Genomic DNA, 17,609 nt, shown 5'->3' on the forward strand with positions numbered 1-17,609 from the left:
AGGCTAGAACTTTAAAATTTGTCATTGATCCAAGAGCATGGATTAGACAAAGTTATTCATCCTTAGTCCAAGAGTATGGAGAGGGCATAGTCATTTGTCATTAATACGAGATCATGGATTAGACATAATCATTTGTCCTTAGTCTGAGAGTATGGAAAGGGCATAGTCAATTGTCATTAATCCGAGTGCAAGGATTAGATATAGTCATTCGTCCCTATCCAAGAGTATGGAGTGGGCATAGTCATTTTTCATTGATCTGAGAGCATGGATTAGACGTAGTCATTCATACATGATACATGAGTATGGATTAGGTAAAGCTGTTAATTTTAGATCCGAGAGTATGGATCGTGTTTTTGTGAGGATCGACGGGGTGGGATAAAATTTCATATATGAGGTGAAATTGTATATTGTGAGTTCTAAAATATATATGTATATATATATGATATAGCATGGTGGGATTGAAATCCCTCTGTACTCCCCAGGTTTCCCAACCTGACCCACTCAGTTTATTGTACCACAGGTGGGTTTATGAAATATACATTCTGCTGAAAGATTCAAGGAGTATTAGGCCACTAGTTTAATTAATGTAAGGCTTGTAATATTTCGTTATGCTTATGTTTCTAAATTGACTATGAAATCCCAATGTTTTAATATAAATAAATATACATTTCTTCGGAAATGTTTTGATAATATCTTTATCATGTTTCTTGGGAACAAATTCCGCAATATTATTCTTCAAAAAGAATACTCTAATTTTTAAATAAGCATAAACAAATCGGTCTTTTTTGGTTGTGAAATTGGGGATGTCACACCGTATGATCTTGAAACGGCGACATATGAATTGTAATTTACAAGTCGGTTTTACATTGGTAATGCGTAAAAACATCGGTAACTTGATGTTATAAAACGTATTGTCATGCATGACTTGATGAGTAAAGGATGCAAGAATATGAATCAAAGTTTTTCCGTTCTTTTTTCCCTAATGGGAAAAGCGATATCTTTGGGCCCCTCGATGATTTGGTGTTGACTTATAGTGTTGGGCCTAGCCAGGACTAAATTGATGTGTTCGATTAGAAGTCCTATATCATCACAATTCAGAAATCGGAAACCAAAGTCCTGGAAAATGAGATTAATTCTATTCCATGTCTCATGTCCAAATGATATATTGCAGAATGGAGAATTATATGATCACTTATGTTAGGACGCGTAATTGATTGGGTCAGAGTTTGGATACGCCTTTTGGAAGATACAATTTGGTGATCGATTAAGAAGTTATACTGCTAGTTATAGTTATAGAATTATCTAAGTGGGAGACTATTGGATTAGGTGTCTAAGCCCATAACTATAATTGGTATATACTTTATAGTAGCACAGTCCTTTTGGGTTGTCCTTAAACCTAGCAAATGGACAGGATGATTTTTAGAGAGAGAGATTAATTTATTATGTGATCAATAAATTAATATAAAAAGTTTATTATTGTATTATGAAAATAATATATTAATTAGAAACTATATTATTTAATTAATATCTACTCAGAAATTAATCAGAACTAATTTTGGGATTAATAGAATTAATTAAAAGTGCTGGGTCGAAAGTGCAATTGTTTAATAGTTGAAGAAAATGCTTCAGAACCTTCAAGATATAGGGTTGATAGTTTCTTAAGGGATATTCTAGGATTTCTAGAATATCCCATGTGGATATATAAGGAGTTGTGTCACACCCCAACCAACGGCGGAAACGTCAGGGTTGCAACTTAAACGTTTGGATCATAGTCAACAACATATAATGAAATAATAACAGAATTTATACGATATTACATTCTTCCAAAGCCTGAATATGACAAAATACATCTTTTAAAATCCATAAGCGTTATACACGGATTTTGATTTCTTACAACATAAAAGAGACAAAAGTCTACTATAGAGCCGACCATTTATTTTCAACGTCAAATCCTTCATCCTCACACGGGATGAGAGTTCTTCCGGCCACCTTGAACACCTAGAGATACATACATTTTTAAAATACGTCAACAATAATGTTGGTGAGCTTTATAGGTTTTTTTTTTACTCCAAAAATTTTATAATCCAAAATAATTTGTTTTCCAAAAACCGGTAAATTATGACGCATATTTTATTATTCAAACACTTTTTAACGATAAGGATTAGTCATCCTCATAACAATTTTTATTATTTGGATCTTGTCTGTTTACGAAGAGTTATGTCGCAAGGAGAGGTAGATAACACCGTATACACTCGATACTCTCGGCCCCAAATTGGGAGAATTGACTCAATCTAGATCTATACTCCTTCGAATAAAAGTCTTCAATATATCAATATGCCTATAACCGACACTATATGTCGCTCCTCCACAAGCCACACATGCACAATATAATATAAAAGTTGAGGAATCGAGATCATTACTAACGTTTAAAAGCAGTTGTATAGTAACGACGAAAGAAACACTTGACGCATGTTGCCTCGTCGGACGAAGTTGTAGCTAGCAACCACAGACGAAAAAATACGGTTCACATAAATCTTCCCATAAGAATAGATCTAAACCAAAGTTATTTATTATAAATCTATGTCGTGTACATAGACCTACAATATATGATCCCTCCTTGATTAACGGTTATAGAGCTAGGTGTCAATTCCAGGATTTGATCCTTACGAAGGAAAAACACACCATCATAAAACTCTCTTTCACCCATTTCGATACATTCCTCCCACAAGCACACACGTGATACACAATCCGCACAATCCATGACGACAATTCTTTAATTCATAAAATTCGTCACTTCCGATGGTCACCAACACAAATCTTAAATTATTAAGATCTTATTTTTAGCTAGTGCATTTAGTTAAATATTAAATTTAACTTAGCGTTCGAATAATGAGACATTAGTAACTCAAGTAGTTTCAATCTACCATCGGATAGGAAAGACGTTCCGTTAGCGTAGTCGAGTACTTCATACGTGTCGATGTTACGTCGGTTGAGCGGTTGTTGCTTTAATCGAATATTTTTGTATTTTTAATATTTACTTAATGTTGAAAACGTATAATTTTCGTTTGTAAGTAAACTTTAGTTTTAAAAATACATACACATTATTTATCGACGAGATTTCATATTATACCATAGTATATAACTACTTGTGGTTTATTCTCATACTCTTGATATCATTTTATAATTCATTCGTATAATTTTATTTTATCATCTTGTTTAATTCTTTCATATTAATAATTGATGAAAAATAAGTTTAATGCCCTAATATACACAAGTCATATGGTTATACCTATCATGACAAGCTAAAAAATGTTCATAATTTCGACGTAAGTTCTTAATGATATTTTTATTTGTTCCGACAAATATATAACACTAGATTACTCTTATCTTATATTTTTGTTTACACGAGTACTTGTAAATAAGTCTAACTTTTTATAAAATTCTTGTGTATATCAATTACTAATCACCACCTTTTTAACAAACATTATTTGTAAAAATAGTATTTATAATAAACATCGACTTTAATAGTTTTTGTATATAGTATTAACTTTGCACGCATCTAACATATAAACTTTCTAGCCATCAAATTATATCAAAATACTCAAGTATGTATCTCCCCAAACAAGTAAAAATGTAAAAATGGGGCCATAAAGACTCACATTTGGTGCGTGGTTCTCGAGTTTAGACGGGAGGATTCGGTGAGGTTTTTGCTTCGTTCAAGACCCAGTATCTTCACCAAACAATAAACGAATCTTGTTTTAGATTATTGAACTTCACAAAGGTGTTCAAAACAGCAAGTTTTTCAGATTTTTAAGGTGAAATAAACTCACCCAAAACAGCTACAGGAGTTGTCGACATAAATGAGGTGGTCGAGGGTGTTTCCGACAGCTTTCTCGTGGCTGTCATTTAGGAAAAATGGGTGAAAACATGATCGATCAAAGGGATGGTATTTGGCTATCTCAAAGAGAGGTTAAACAAGAAGGAGTTCCGAGAGGCTGCTTCCTCTTTTCTCGCCGGTAAACTAGTCAGCAAACACCTCCGGTGGAGGTGTTCCTTGATGAACACGAAGTTAGGCTAGAAGAGATGGAGAGAAAAAGGTTTGAAGGGTGATTTTGGCCTGCCATTTCCAGCCATGAAGAGTCCTTTTCTAGTTCTAGATTGTTGGCCATCATCAAGTGGGTGGTACTTTGGTTCATTACTTGAAGTTATTTTCTTACCCATTGCATTTACCCCTAGTACCACTTCTGCAAAATTTTGATGGATTAGAGGAAAGAAAGGAAAGAAAATGTAGGGTATTTGGGGTAGGGTGTAGAAGTCTTTAATTAACATGTACTTTGGTTGATACTTGTAAGCAACACTGTTAAATGAGTGTACTTACACCCAAAAGGGAATGATGTGAATGGGTGGTTGGAAGACTTAAACACTCAAGGAAAAAAGATAGACCCTTTAGAGGTTGACTTTTGCATTCAAGGCTAGTCTTGGATATATTTAAAGTTGATTGTATGCACTAGTACTTGAATGAGTGTAGTGTGAAAAAAAAATGAACTTTTAGGGGCTAAGTTTCGAGATTTTCTAACCATATATATATATATATATATATATATATATATATATATATATATATATATTTCATAATTCACCTATTTTGTTATATATTTGTCATATGATAATAAGGTCCACTTATTATTACATATAACACTCATAAGGACTTGGATATTATTATTATTATTATTATTATTATTATTATTATTATTATTGTTATTATTATTTATAAAACCCTTTCAATACATAAACATAATTGTATATATCTTATTGATTTTATTAGCATATGATTTGTCGTATACGAATAATAATCTTTATAAAATGATTCTTATTGTTAAAATATATACTTATATGTATAAGAATATCATTCATTAAGTCCTCCATCAGTATCAGTTACGGTCGTCATTCGACGGACATCAACCTAAATTTTACGATTGTTACAAGTTGGATAGTTACCAAGTTAAAATATTCTTATTATATTCCAATTAGGGTTATCCAAGGCTTCATTGTACCACTATATAAAGAACCCTCGGGCCTTCATATTTCGGCAACTTGATTTCCAAGAAGGGTTGGATGAAATCATGCATCCTCTCTCCTCTCTCTATAGTTTCCCTTCTTGCTAGCTTGGGTGTGAACCACTAGAGGAACGAAAATTGTGGTGCTTACTTCCAAGAAATCTACAAGTGAATGAATCATTGTTATTTGCTATAATAACAATTAATATATGTAATCCTACACCCTATATGATTTTCAAAAATAACCTAGGGTTTCTAGGGTTTCATATTGTGTGCTCATAGTTATAGGTTTAATAGTGAAAACAAAGATTCTATTTCGTTTGCATGCAAATTTAAGGGTGTTATGTTTATTTGTTTTACCTAAATCCCATCAGTTATATGATAGATGATCTTACCTCCTTAACATTTACACCACAATCCTCCTACTGCTCATATTTCTAATTCAATAACACATATCTATAAGTCTGTGCATCAGTTAAACATTTGAAAAACTCCATGAGGTTTCTTGAGAACATCCTAATTTTATTATAAAAATATTTTACCGGTCACAAATGATAGTTTTATTATATATTAGATTAACAAAATCAAATAGATTAATACTAAAATAGAAGATAAAAAACATTAACATCTTGTAATTAAAATGCAAAATACATGTAACTACTATATAAGACCAACATACTTCGTTTTACCTGTAATAGCATTGGTTTCGCATAGGACTAAAAAGAAATATAATAGCATTGGTTTCACATAGGACTAAAAAGAAATATAATTTGCATATCATTTCCATATGGTTGGAGTAGATTTCATCAGTTTATTTGCTCAGTTCAGCCTACATGTGGTTAAGAAAATTCATTGCAAATTCACCATGAGATAAAGTAACCCTTTATGGAAATATATAAACTTCAATGATTCATTTAATAAATCAATCAATTGTGTGTTGTTAGAATATTAGATTTGTACCAACGGATCCTGATATATCATAAGAGGTTCTTGTCCACAGTGACTGTAGTTCATACATACCTAAAGCTTAACTCATAGCAAAAATACAAAACCCCATATCAGTTTCACTTGGGAATTCCAAAGACAGTTGACATGCATTGTATATGTATTAGAAACAAATAGGAACAAATAACGAAGGAAATAAAGAAATACCTTTAAACATATTCCTAATATGCCTAATCAAAACCCATAGAATACAACAAAAAGTTGATTGTATAAAACATACAGAAGAGAGGTTAGAGGAATAAAAATACATGTAAGTAATGCTGTCGAAGATGCAGAAAAAGCACCAACATCAACATCATCAACATCAGCATCATCAACATCAGTAACTGCTTCATATAAAAAGAATAAAATCGAACAAATCATGATTATGAAACAAAATTTTAGGTAAGAAAGATGATTACCTTACCTTCTCGACCAAACTAACTAATGAATTAATAACCAGTGCAAATTCCATCAATAATCAACACCAGAAAATTCATAACCTAAAAAAACAATAAAAAACGGAATTAGGGCATATCAAAATTGAAGGATCATATACGTATCGCAAGAAATGGATTAAATCCTACAAGACGAAATCGGTTCGTGACTTCCATTAGTGGAAGTTGACGATTGCGGAACCAAAAGGGCATGGAATCAAGTATATATAGAAATAGAAGAAGGAAGCATTTTCAAGAGTTTGACATCGTGGGATCGAATTTGCAGGGGAAGGCGGAGGGATAATAGTCATGCGAAGCTTGATCAACAGCATGTTACAGATCATGCGGGCTCTTGAAGGTAGAAGAAAACATCTCCAAAAACTATAAATAGCAACTTTACACGGCCATGATTTTATCTTGAAGATATCGAACAGATGAAATACTAAGTGGCTATTCACGCCCCGCTGTTAGTAATAATAATAATTACTTGTTATTATTATATCGCGCGTAATATATTTCATACAATAAAAATTAATGAATACATTTATAACTTATAAGGGTGGATACGATATTTTTCACCCTTTGTCACAATACCACATGAAAATGACAACTCATATTTCTCATTTCACTTATCTCACTCAATTTTCATATATTTTTTAAATCTTAAAACGACAACAAAAATGATAAAATATACTTCAATTACTACAAACCCCAAGTTACAAAGCATCATATATATCTATTTTCAAACAATTTAATGAGTTACACTATGCTAACCCTCCTAATTTGTTGCTTAAAATAATGCATAATTGTTTAAAAAAATCTGACAATCTTTGTAGATTATTGACCAGATTATTTTCTAAAGCCAATTTAAGCTTTCGTCAATGTCACGTCTTCGTGCTTGTACCCGTCACACATCTTTTGACTAAACTAGGAATATAATCCATTTCAAATAAATGGATTTTAGAAACTAAACAAAATAAAAAAAAATGAAATTTGAATTTCACCATTGGAGAAGAGAGATAATAGAAAGGGAGTACATGTGTTAGTCAAGTAGTTAACCCACAAAGTCTTAATTCGGTGCTCATCCATCTTCATAGTAGTAGAATCGGCACCGTCGGCCGTCTATCGGGCTGCCTCGTCACAATACCACATGAAAATGAAAACTCATATTTCTCATTATATTTATATAAAAAAAGAGTTCCCAATTCAACAGTTCTCACTATTGATTCGACGAAAAAAATTGGTTTTCTTTTTCTTTCTCATTACCATTATTATTCCTCTTTTATGTTCCTTTTAATACGTGTTGTATATTTATATACGTGTTATACACAAGATTCTTATGTGTGAAGTTTTCCTCCCACTTCCCACCGCATCCAATTACAAATTAACAGCAAATTCACACCGCCTCAGTTCTTTACCTACTTCCTTCACCGCCTTCATTTTTCTTCCCGCTTCTCTCTCTAAAACTAGACACAAATCCAGTTTCTTCCTGACTTATCTCCGCCACCACAACTGCCCTATACGTCACTTCTCATGCAAATTTCTAATTTCGTTCCGAAATCTCTGCAATTCGCATGCCGTCTTCTTCGTCATCGACAACAATCGTCTTTCTAATACCCTAACCAGAGATGGGTGCACGGCCATTAAAATAACCGAAGACCACAAAGGATGAGCGGAAATCGACGGAGTCGGCTTCAAGGCATGTGGAATTAATGGCGGTGGGAATCTCCTGCTTTCACTCACTACATGTTCGATGAAATGCCACATAGGTATTAAGAAAAAAGTATTTTTATGCTCACTTTTGTAGTTGTGTGCTTGATTTTAAATCATAAGTGTTTGGCTTCATTGCTTCTTGATTTATATCAGATTAGACCCAAAGTATGAATGATAAGAACTAATGTGGATGTTCTTCCTGATTTGACCCTAGATTTTTGATGAAAGATTTGTTTGGTATGATCTCTTAACCCTTGCTAACTTTTATTTTCCAAATTGATTAATTAATTGTCTGTGACATATAGAAAAAAACGATTTTGTATACAATAGTGCTCATATTCCTTGTATTCTCAAGATTACAGACTAACTATATACATGCCATAAAAATGAGTTGACAACTTCTTATGGGGTAAGTTAGTTTTGCACATGTATTTTCCCTCATATTTTATTGTTCATGGTTGTTAATATAAGATTAGAACATAAGGTATTCAGAGCAAAAGAAACATAATTAAGATTTGAGTTGTTGGCAACAATAAATCATGAAGAAACACTCCTACATGGGCTAGAATCTGACAATAAATTTCTTGATGTTTTCATTCACCACTTTGGCTACATAACACTCTTATGGTGGGGAGTTCGTTTTATTGTGATTTCCTTTGTTTGTTTAGGAGGTCCCGGATGGTGAAGGGAGTTGTTAATGAAGAAGTGAAGCATATATTTGAAATGCTAAGTATGCATGACAAGGGGTAAAAGGGTAATTTTGCTTTTGAACCTTTCTCGAAACAAGAAAAAAATGCCATTTGTTGATTCTTATAGATTCAAGTTTCAGTTTGTATTAGGCAAAACGGGCAAAGGCGGTTACCCAAAGGCCGAACGTTGCAGGCTGTCAGTTGGGCATCCGGAAACTTTGACAACTGAGCCCGACATTGTGACGGCAATAAGGTGGTTCAACGTTATTCATGTCTTTTTTACATTTTACATTCACATTTTGGGTTGAAAGATCTTTGATATTTTGGGTTTATATTCATAATGATTATCGAATATATGTTTATTTTGTGTTATTTGTATGTATTAAATGGGCGGAAAGGTAAAATAGTCATTCATTCAGGTTTATATAGTATTGCTGGTAGATATCTATTCCAAAACAGACGAACATACAAACCTAATAATAACATTGGATTGAAAAGAAATTGGTAATTTTGAATGGAAACCCAAAATTTTAAAATATTTTTGACCCAAACACAAAATAAAACATAATTAATCTGTAATTTTATTTGGCCCTAATTCAGTTATTTATTTTTATTTGTTCAAACCTGTCACCTCTGTTAGCATGCTAACCAATACAAACTGTTACTTGTAATATTTTTTCATGCTGGACTCATTTGCCTCCTATTTTGTCTTTTTTTTTTTCTTCATGAACTTGAAATTGATGGTCTGAATTGCCATTCTGATAGGATAATGGTGCTCCTCTGAAGCTTTGGGGGATCACTAAAGGTGTTGTTATTGGGGACTATGGACATGTTGCTTACATGCTACCTTAAATGGAAATTGTAAACATTGATTTAATAATCCTTCGGAGGAATCATCCAGGTTTTGACTTTAGGAATTAGTAAGCAGGATAGTTCTTCAGATGGTTTTGTTGTTTTTTTTCTACCTGATTGAAATTCGTGTTTTATTCCCCTTTCAATTTCTTTCCTAATATTCTATAAATTATTTATCTTTATAATCATCAAATCATTATCATTTAAATTGTCTCTTATCTTGTGAAATGATTTCAGTTGTAATGTTACAGGTGGATTAGTGTAACACCCGGATTCCCATGTATTATTTTTATTCTTTTATTTTTGAATGATGTGAGGAGACTCGGCGAGTTGGAGTCTAAACTCGCCGAGTAGGATTGCGGTTTTACACGCGGGTTCGCGTCTGGACTCGGCGAGTCCAAAAGTGGACTCGGCAAGTCCACGCTGTTTAATGAAACCCTAATTTCCAGGGTTTGAGACCTATTTAAAGGGGCTTATGGCCGTCATTTGCGGCCACCAACCCCAGAGAGAAACCCTAAAGAGATCTTGAGCGTTTTGGGAGAGAGAGGAGGCCATTGTTAACCTTTGAAGCATTGTTTGGCAAGGCAAAGGAGATTCTAGCCAAGAGGAGGTAAGGGAGGTGGACATCCTTCGAATTTGGAGCTCAGAGCACCATTTTGGAGGTATATTTTGGCTCCCTTTTCTGTTGTTATGATGAACATAGGGGTTTCGGGTTTCTTGACCCCTTTGTTGTTAGATTTGATGTCTATTTCGTCCCTATTTGTGATGAGGCTTGAAATGGGATCCATAGAGGTCCAGAGAAGCTTTATTCCTTAAGCTTTATGAGGATTCATGGGAGTTTTGACCAAGGGTTATGAGATATGGGGCTAAAACATCACATATGAGCAAATAGATGTTGTTTGAGCACCAAGGTTTGGACTTTACATGATTATCATGCTTGGGGAGGCCATATCTATGATTGTATGGAACATATCTAACCTCAAAAGTGGGTTTGAGTTTATGCATGGCATGAACTCGCCGAGTCTGAAGAACAGACTCGGCGAGTAGCATGAAGTTTTCCCGTAACCACATAGTGAGTGGTCTTGTCGAGTTGAGGGAACGACTCAGTGAGTCAGGGTGTAACGCCCGTAGATCCGGGCTAGTCAATTTAGAGGCAATAGGGGTCGAAAACGACTTTTCGACAAAAGATTATTAAGAATAAATCATCTCAACCAAGTTTTAGTATATGTTACAAGGTTTCCGTACATATAAAGAGCGTCGAAATTCGAGTTATAACAAAGAAGTTATGACCCGTCGAAGTTTCGCGACGGAACCGACACGATACCGGGAGGCATAAATAGTGAATTTACGATAGAGCGAGATTTAGCCTTAGCGATCTAAACGAAATTCGTAGTATATATTAAATCGATAGTGTGCATCAAAGAACATCCAAATCTAACTTCGTATGAGAAAGTTGTGATTTTTCTAAGATTTAGCATAACAGTGCACAGCCCGAAATCTGAATTTTAAATCGGTCGATTTTTAGCCAAAATAATCTAAACGATAAATGAAGATATCGTTAATAGGAGTTAGACGATAAAAAGACAGTTGAAAACGGAGCTCGTATGAGAAAGATATGGATGAAGCTTAATCCCTACTCTTCGAGCGTTGCGAATTCGATACAGTTTTGTAAATCTGAGATAGAGTGAGAATTAGCCGACAGGATCTAAATGAAAGTTGTAGTACTCGTAAACACCAACGCGTGGATATAAAGAACGTCGATAATTGAGCTCGTATGCGAAAGTTATGGACGAAGCTTGGAGACTACTTTACTATACAATTCCTATACATAAGAGATGAACTCTTCATAATTTCCTCACACCTTCAAACCTTTCTTTCTCTCTCTAACTTCTCTCTAACCTCCCTAAACCCCTCCCAAGTCTAGGGAACCTCCCTATCACGAGAAGAAAGCCCCGGAGCTCCCGACGGCTTCGAGAAGAAAACCTTTCGGCTCGGAAATGCTGCTCCAGCGAAGCCCAGTTTTTAATAAAAACCCGCTGTAAATGAGTTACACCTCTACTATATTTAATATAGATTTTATTTAATTATATTAACATTAGTAGGACCTTAAAATAATTATTTGGGCTATTATTATGAGTTATATTGAATGTTATTTAACGCTTATATAATAGTAATAATAGCTAGACTATTAAATTAGTCTCGTCAAGCGTTAGACTAAACTCCAGTAGTAATGATACTAGGTTTCGTCAAGGGATAATTGTTTTAAGAGTAACAAAGTGATGTCCGAGTGCCGACTCACCACCTTTCAGGTGAGTGCGTAGTTCCTTTCATCTTACACATAGATATGAAGTATTTTATATAAATTACGTGCTATGTGTGCATATTATCTGAATACTTGCCGTCTATGCTGGATGAACGATTTTATACATGTTTTAAATGATTTAAACTGTATATGTATTTTATATCTACGATAATGTTGGGGTAAAACATGGGTAGATGTAATAGATGGAATATGAGTGGATGATTAGTTGGGAGGTGTTATAGACCATGAGGTGAGGGTGAGAGGTGGACGATGTGAGAAGCCTTTTCCCAAACGATGGCACCGTCATTCAGCAAAGTATGGATGAGAACCACGGACTATTCTAGACAGTCCAGTGGAACACTAGCAGGCTCGCGACCCATAGGTGTTGTGAACGATGTGTTCACCCGGTGTACTCTAAACCTGGGTGATCATGCGGACTTGATGCCTAAACCCTGATGATCATGCAGACTTGATGCCTAAACCCTGGTGATCATGCAGACTTGATACCTAAACCCTGGTGATCATGCAGACTTGATGCCTAAACCTTGGTGATCATGCAGACTTGATACCTAAACCCTGGTGATCATGTATACTTGATGCCTAAACCATAGTGATCATGCAGACTTGATACCTAAACCTTGGTGATCATGCAGACTTGATACATAAACCCTGACGACTATGCAGACTTATTGCCCGTTGTGTAAACCGTGGCAACGATGGACTTTGTGCCGATTCCTTAGGATGATCTTTAGGAATGAATGAACGAGGAATAGCTGATTCTTAGGGTAGATCCTTAAGACTAAAGAAAATAATAGGGATGGGTAATTGGGTTGATTGTTTGATTGTTTAAACATAATAATTATATTATTGTGGGTTGAAAACCCTATATACTCACCAGGTTTTCCAACATGACCCACTCAGTTTATTTATATCACAGGTGTTGATACGAAGTCACATTACACTGAGAGATTAAAGAGATGTAGATCAGTAGTGTAAACAAAAGTAAGTTCCGTTTATGCTTATGTTTCTGAATTGACGATGACATCCTAAACATTTTAAAATGAATAAAATACGTTTCTTTGAAAAGGTTTTGATAAAGTATTTATCGTGTTTTTCTGGGAACAAATTCCGCAACATTTTTATGAAATGAAGTACTCTGATTTTTATAAAGCATAAACAAAATCGGTCTTTTCTGGCCGTGAAAATTTGGGATGTCACAGTTGGTATCAGAGCATTAGTTTAAGCGAACTAGGAATAATGATTTATTTCTAGTCTTAAACTTGGAATGCTAAGCGATGATCGTGAGGAGTGTGTAATATATTTTAGGAAGTACACCTGAATAGACACAAGCACTAGCTTAATTAGGAAAGATGCCTAAAATGGTTTTATGTGCTAAATGATTTGGGAAGCTTTATGCTATCGTTTGATCGGATCTATGGTCTGTTGCCGACCGGGTCTGGAAATTTTATGTGTTCAGATTTCTAATCGTTTAATTACGATATTAGATCTGGCATATAATTTTTCGAGGTAATAAGGAGGGATACGCGTCTAAATCTTCCTTTATCTTTATTCTCGTCTCGATACACCAAACGACTGCTCTGGTGTGCAGAACATCATGGTGAAGACAGGTAGTGATTTGAGTAAATGAGGAAATGAGAAGGCCTACGATAGTGAATGATACCCATCGGAAGATATCGTAAGAGTGATGTCTTGCCTTTAGAATGCATCTAATAAATAATACGTCTAGTACGGGAGAAGTACATGTTCGATTAGTAGAAAGAAAGACTTTTGGTATAATCCATGAAGTTATCCCATCGTCTGAGATTTCCATCACCAACCGAGTTGAAGCAGAATTGATGATTGAAGATACATGTGGAAGAAGTCCTAGTAGAGCCTAGGGAAAATTATATGATTGTTTGGACACATTTGTGTTAAAATTGTTTTTGTGATAATAACTTGGAGAACTGTGAGACAATACATGAGACAAGTATGAGTAAGTGTGAATGGTAGTAGAGGCCTACGATAGTGAATGATACCCATCGGAAGATATCGTAAGAGTGATATCTTGCCTTTAGAATGCGTCTAATAAATAATACGTCTAGTACGGGAGAAGTACATGTTTGATTAGTAGAAAGAAAGATTTTTGGTATAATCCATGAAGTTATCCCATCGTCTGAGATTTCCATCACCAACCGAGTTGAAGCAGAATTGATGATTGAAGATACACGTGGAAGAAGTCCTAGTAGAGCCTAGGGAAAATTATATGATTGTTTGGACGCATTTGTGTTAAAATTGTTTTTGTGATAATAATTTGGAGAACTGTGAGACAATACATGAGACGAGTATGAGTAAGTGTGAATGGTAGTAGAGGCCTATACTACCGGAAGCATAGGACTCACGCTTGGATCAGGGAAAGACACAAGGTTACCAAGAAACTAGTAATCAATTTCGTTTTATTCAAGTATGTCATTACCATCGTTTTGGTAATACCTAAGAAGATGATTGTTATTCCGACCGTAGTGGTCATATCAAATTGAGTCCGACTACGATGAGTATGTTACGTGGTTTAGAGAACCAAGTTCGATGTAGCATCTGACTTAAGCCAAAAGATTGAAATAAAAGAAAATCAAAGCGACCAATAGAGGTATCGCGATAGTTGCTTGTAGCTAGAAATGCTACCTTTTAAGATGTGATTACATCCCATTTGAACATGAAGGAAGGTAGTCTGTTCTGGGATTTGACTCTAAGAGACCTAAGTCTAAGCGTTGAAACATACGATGATAGGTCATTAGAATATGACACATCAGTCCATTATAGTAATAAAAGAACTTATCTTAAGTAGAGGTGCACATAGAAACCAGATCAACCAAATGAAACCGATCCGATCCGAAAACCGGTTTCGGTCAAAACCGGTTTTGACCAAATCGGATCGGATTAAACCGGTGACCGGATTCAAACCAGTTTGACTTTTCGGACTCAAAATCGGATTTACCCCCGGATCACAAACCGGATTCTACATAAACCGGTTCTTAAACCGTTGATAAATCTAGTAAAACTTAAAAAATCCGGATCAAACCGGTTTCAAATCGGATTCTGATTGTTGACCAGATTCGGATCGGATATTGACGAATTCGGATCGGATTTTACCAGATCGGATTGTTGACCGGATCGGATTCGACCGGATCGGATTGTTGACCGGATCGGATCGGATCCTAGGTTTGTGGATCTCTAATCTTAAGTTTGTATCCAGTGAGGATTGAGATTGTGACACGAAGGTCATGATTGAAAGTCTACGAGCAGGTGCAAGACCGAGCACCGCATGCAGTCAAGGAGTCCAAGAGTTAGATACTCGTTCGAAGCAACATAGAAGTTACAGTTATTACCTAGGATGAAGAAATAACGTATGGAGTCATTATACAATCCTGTTTCGTTGATAATTCCGGGACATAATCATCCTAAGGGGGAGATAATTGTAACGCCCGTAGATCCGGACTAGTCAATTTAGAGGCAATAGGGGTCGAAAACGACTTTTCGACAAAAGATTATTAAGAATAAATAATCTCAACCAAGTTTTAGTATATGTTACAAGGTTTCCGTACATATAAAGAGCGTCGAAATCCGAGTTATAACAAAGAAGTTATGACCCGTCGAAGTTTCGCGACGGAACCGACACGATACCGGGAGGCGTAAATAGTGAATTTACGATAGAGCGAGATTTAGCCTTAGCGATCTAAATGAAAGTCGTAGTATATGTTAAACCGATAGTGTGCATAAAAAGAACATCCCATCATCATAGATTTCCATCACCAACCGAGTTGAAGCAGAATTGATGATTGAAGATACATGTGGAAGAAGTCCTAGTAGAGCCTAGGGAAAATTATATGATTGTTTGGACATATTTGTGTTAAAATTGTTTTTGTGATAATAACTTGGAGAACTGTGAGACAATACATGAGACAAGTATGAGTAAGTGTGAATGGTAGTAGAGGCCTACGATAGTGAATGATACCCATCGGAAGATATCGTAAGAGTGATATCTTGCCTTTAGAATGCGTCTAATAAATAATACGTCTAGTACGGGAGAAGTACATGTTCGATTAGTAGAAAGAAAGATTTTTGGTATAATCCATGAAGTTCTCCCATCGTCTGAGATTTCCATCACTAACCGAGTTGAAGCAGAATTGATGATTGAAGATACACGTGGAAGAAGTCCTAGTAGAGCCTAGGAAAAATTATATGATTGTTTGGACACATTTGTGTTAAAATTGTTTTTGTGATAATAACTTGGAGAACTGTGAGACAATACATGAGACGAGTATGAGTAAGTGTGAATGGTAGTAGAGGCCTATACTACCGGAAGCATAGGACTCACGCTTGGATCAGGGAAAGACACAAGGTTACTAAGAAACTAGTAATCGATTTCGTTTTATTCAAGTATGTCATTACCATCGTTTTGGTAATGACTAAGAAGATGATTGTTATTCCGACCCTAGTGGTCATATCAAATTGAGTCCGACTACGATGAGTATGTTACGTGGTTCAGAGAACCAAGTTCGATGTAGCATCTGACTTAAGCCAAAAGATTGAAATAAAAGAAAATTAAAGCAACCAATAGAGGTATCGCGATAGTTGCTTGTAGCTAGAAATGCTACCTTTTAAGATGTGATTATATCCCATTTGAACATGATGGAAGGTAGTCTGTTCTGGGATTTGACTCTAAGAGACCGGAGTCTAAGCGTTGCAACATACGATGATAGGTCATTAGAATATGACACATCAGTCCATTATAGTAATAAAAGAACTTATCTTAAGTAGAGGTGCACATAGAAACCAGATCAACCAAATGAAACCGATCCGATCCGAAAACCGGTTTCGGTCAAAACCAGTTTTGACCAAATCGGATCGGATTAAACCGGTGACCGGATTCAAACCAGTTTGACTTTTCGGACTCAAAATCGGATTTACCCCCGGATCACAAACCGGATTCTACATAAACCGGTTCTTAAACCGTTGATAAATCTAGTAAAACTTAAAAAATCCGGATCAAACCGGTTTCAAATCGGATTCTGATTGTTGACCAGATTCGGATCGGATTTTGACGAATTCGGATCGGATTTTACCAGATCCGATTGTTGACCGGATCGGATTCGACCGGATCGGATTGTTGACCGGATCGGATCGGATCCTAGGTTTGTGGATCTCTAATCTTAAGTTTGTATCCAGTGAGGATTGAGATTGTGACAAGAAGGTCATGATTGAAAGTCTACGAGCAGGTGCAAGACCGAGCACCGCATGCAGTCAAGGAGTCCAAGAGTTAGATACTCGTTCGAAGCAACATAGAAGTTATAGTTATTACCTAGGATTAAGAAATAACATATGGAGTCATTATACAATCCTGTTTCGTTGATAATTCTGGGACGTAATCATCCTAAGGGGGAGATAATTGTAACGCCCGTAGATCCGGGCTAGTCAATTTAGAGGCAATAGGGGTCGAAAACGACTTTTCGACAAAAGATTATTAAGAATAAATAATCTCAACCAAGTTTTAGTATATGTTACAAGGTTTCCGTACATA

The 17,609-nt window shown here is 35.4% G+C and overlaps 1 long non-coding RNA gene across 3 annotated transcripts; it reads left to right on the plus strand.

Annotated features, from left to right (window-relative positions):
* The first annotated feature begins 7,712 nt into the window (after positions 1 to 7,712).
* Positions 7,713 to 9,863, plus strand: LOC145090257 (uncharacterized). 3 transcript variants are annotated; one of them, XR_013701462.1, is made up of 5 exons: positions 7,713 to 8,247; positions 8,345 to 8,428; positions 8,860 to 8,945; positions 9,021 to 9,133; positions 9,646 to 9,863. It is a non-coding gene; the product is annotated as an uncharacterized LOC145090257 (long non-coding RNA). The 3 variants fall into 3 exon arrangements; XR_013701460.1 differs by having other exon boundaries at positions 8,345 to 8,945; XR_013701461.1 differs by lacking the exon at positions 8,345 to 8,428.
* The last annotated feature ends 7,746 nt before the right edge of the window (positions 9,864 to 17,609 follow it).

Source organism: Lactuca serriola, chromosome 2 (genome assembly GCF_051521515.1).
Source record: "Lactuca serriola cultivar US96UC23 chromosome 2, Lser_US96UC23_V15, whole genome shotgun sequence".
Classification (NCBI taxonomy): Eukaryota; Viridiplantae; Streptophyta; class Magnoliopsida; order Asterales; family Asteraceae; genus Lactuca; species Lactuca serriola.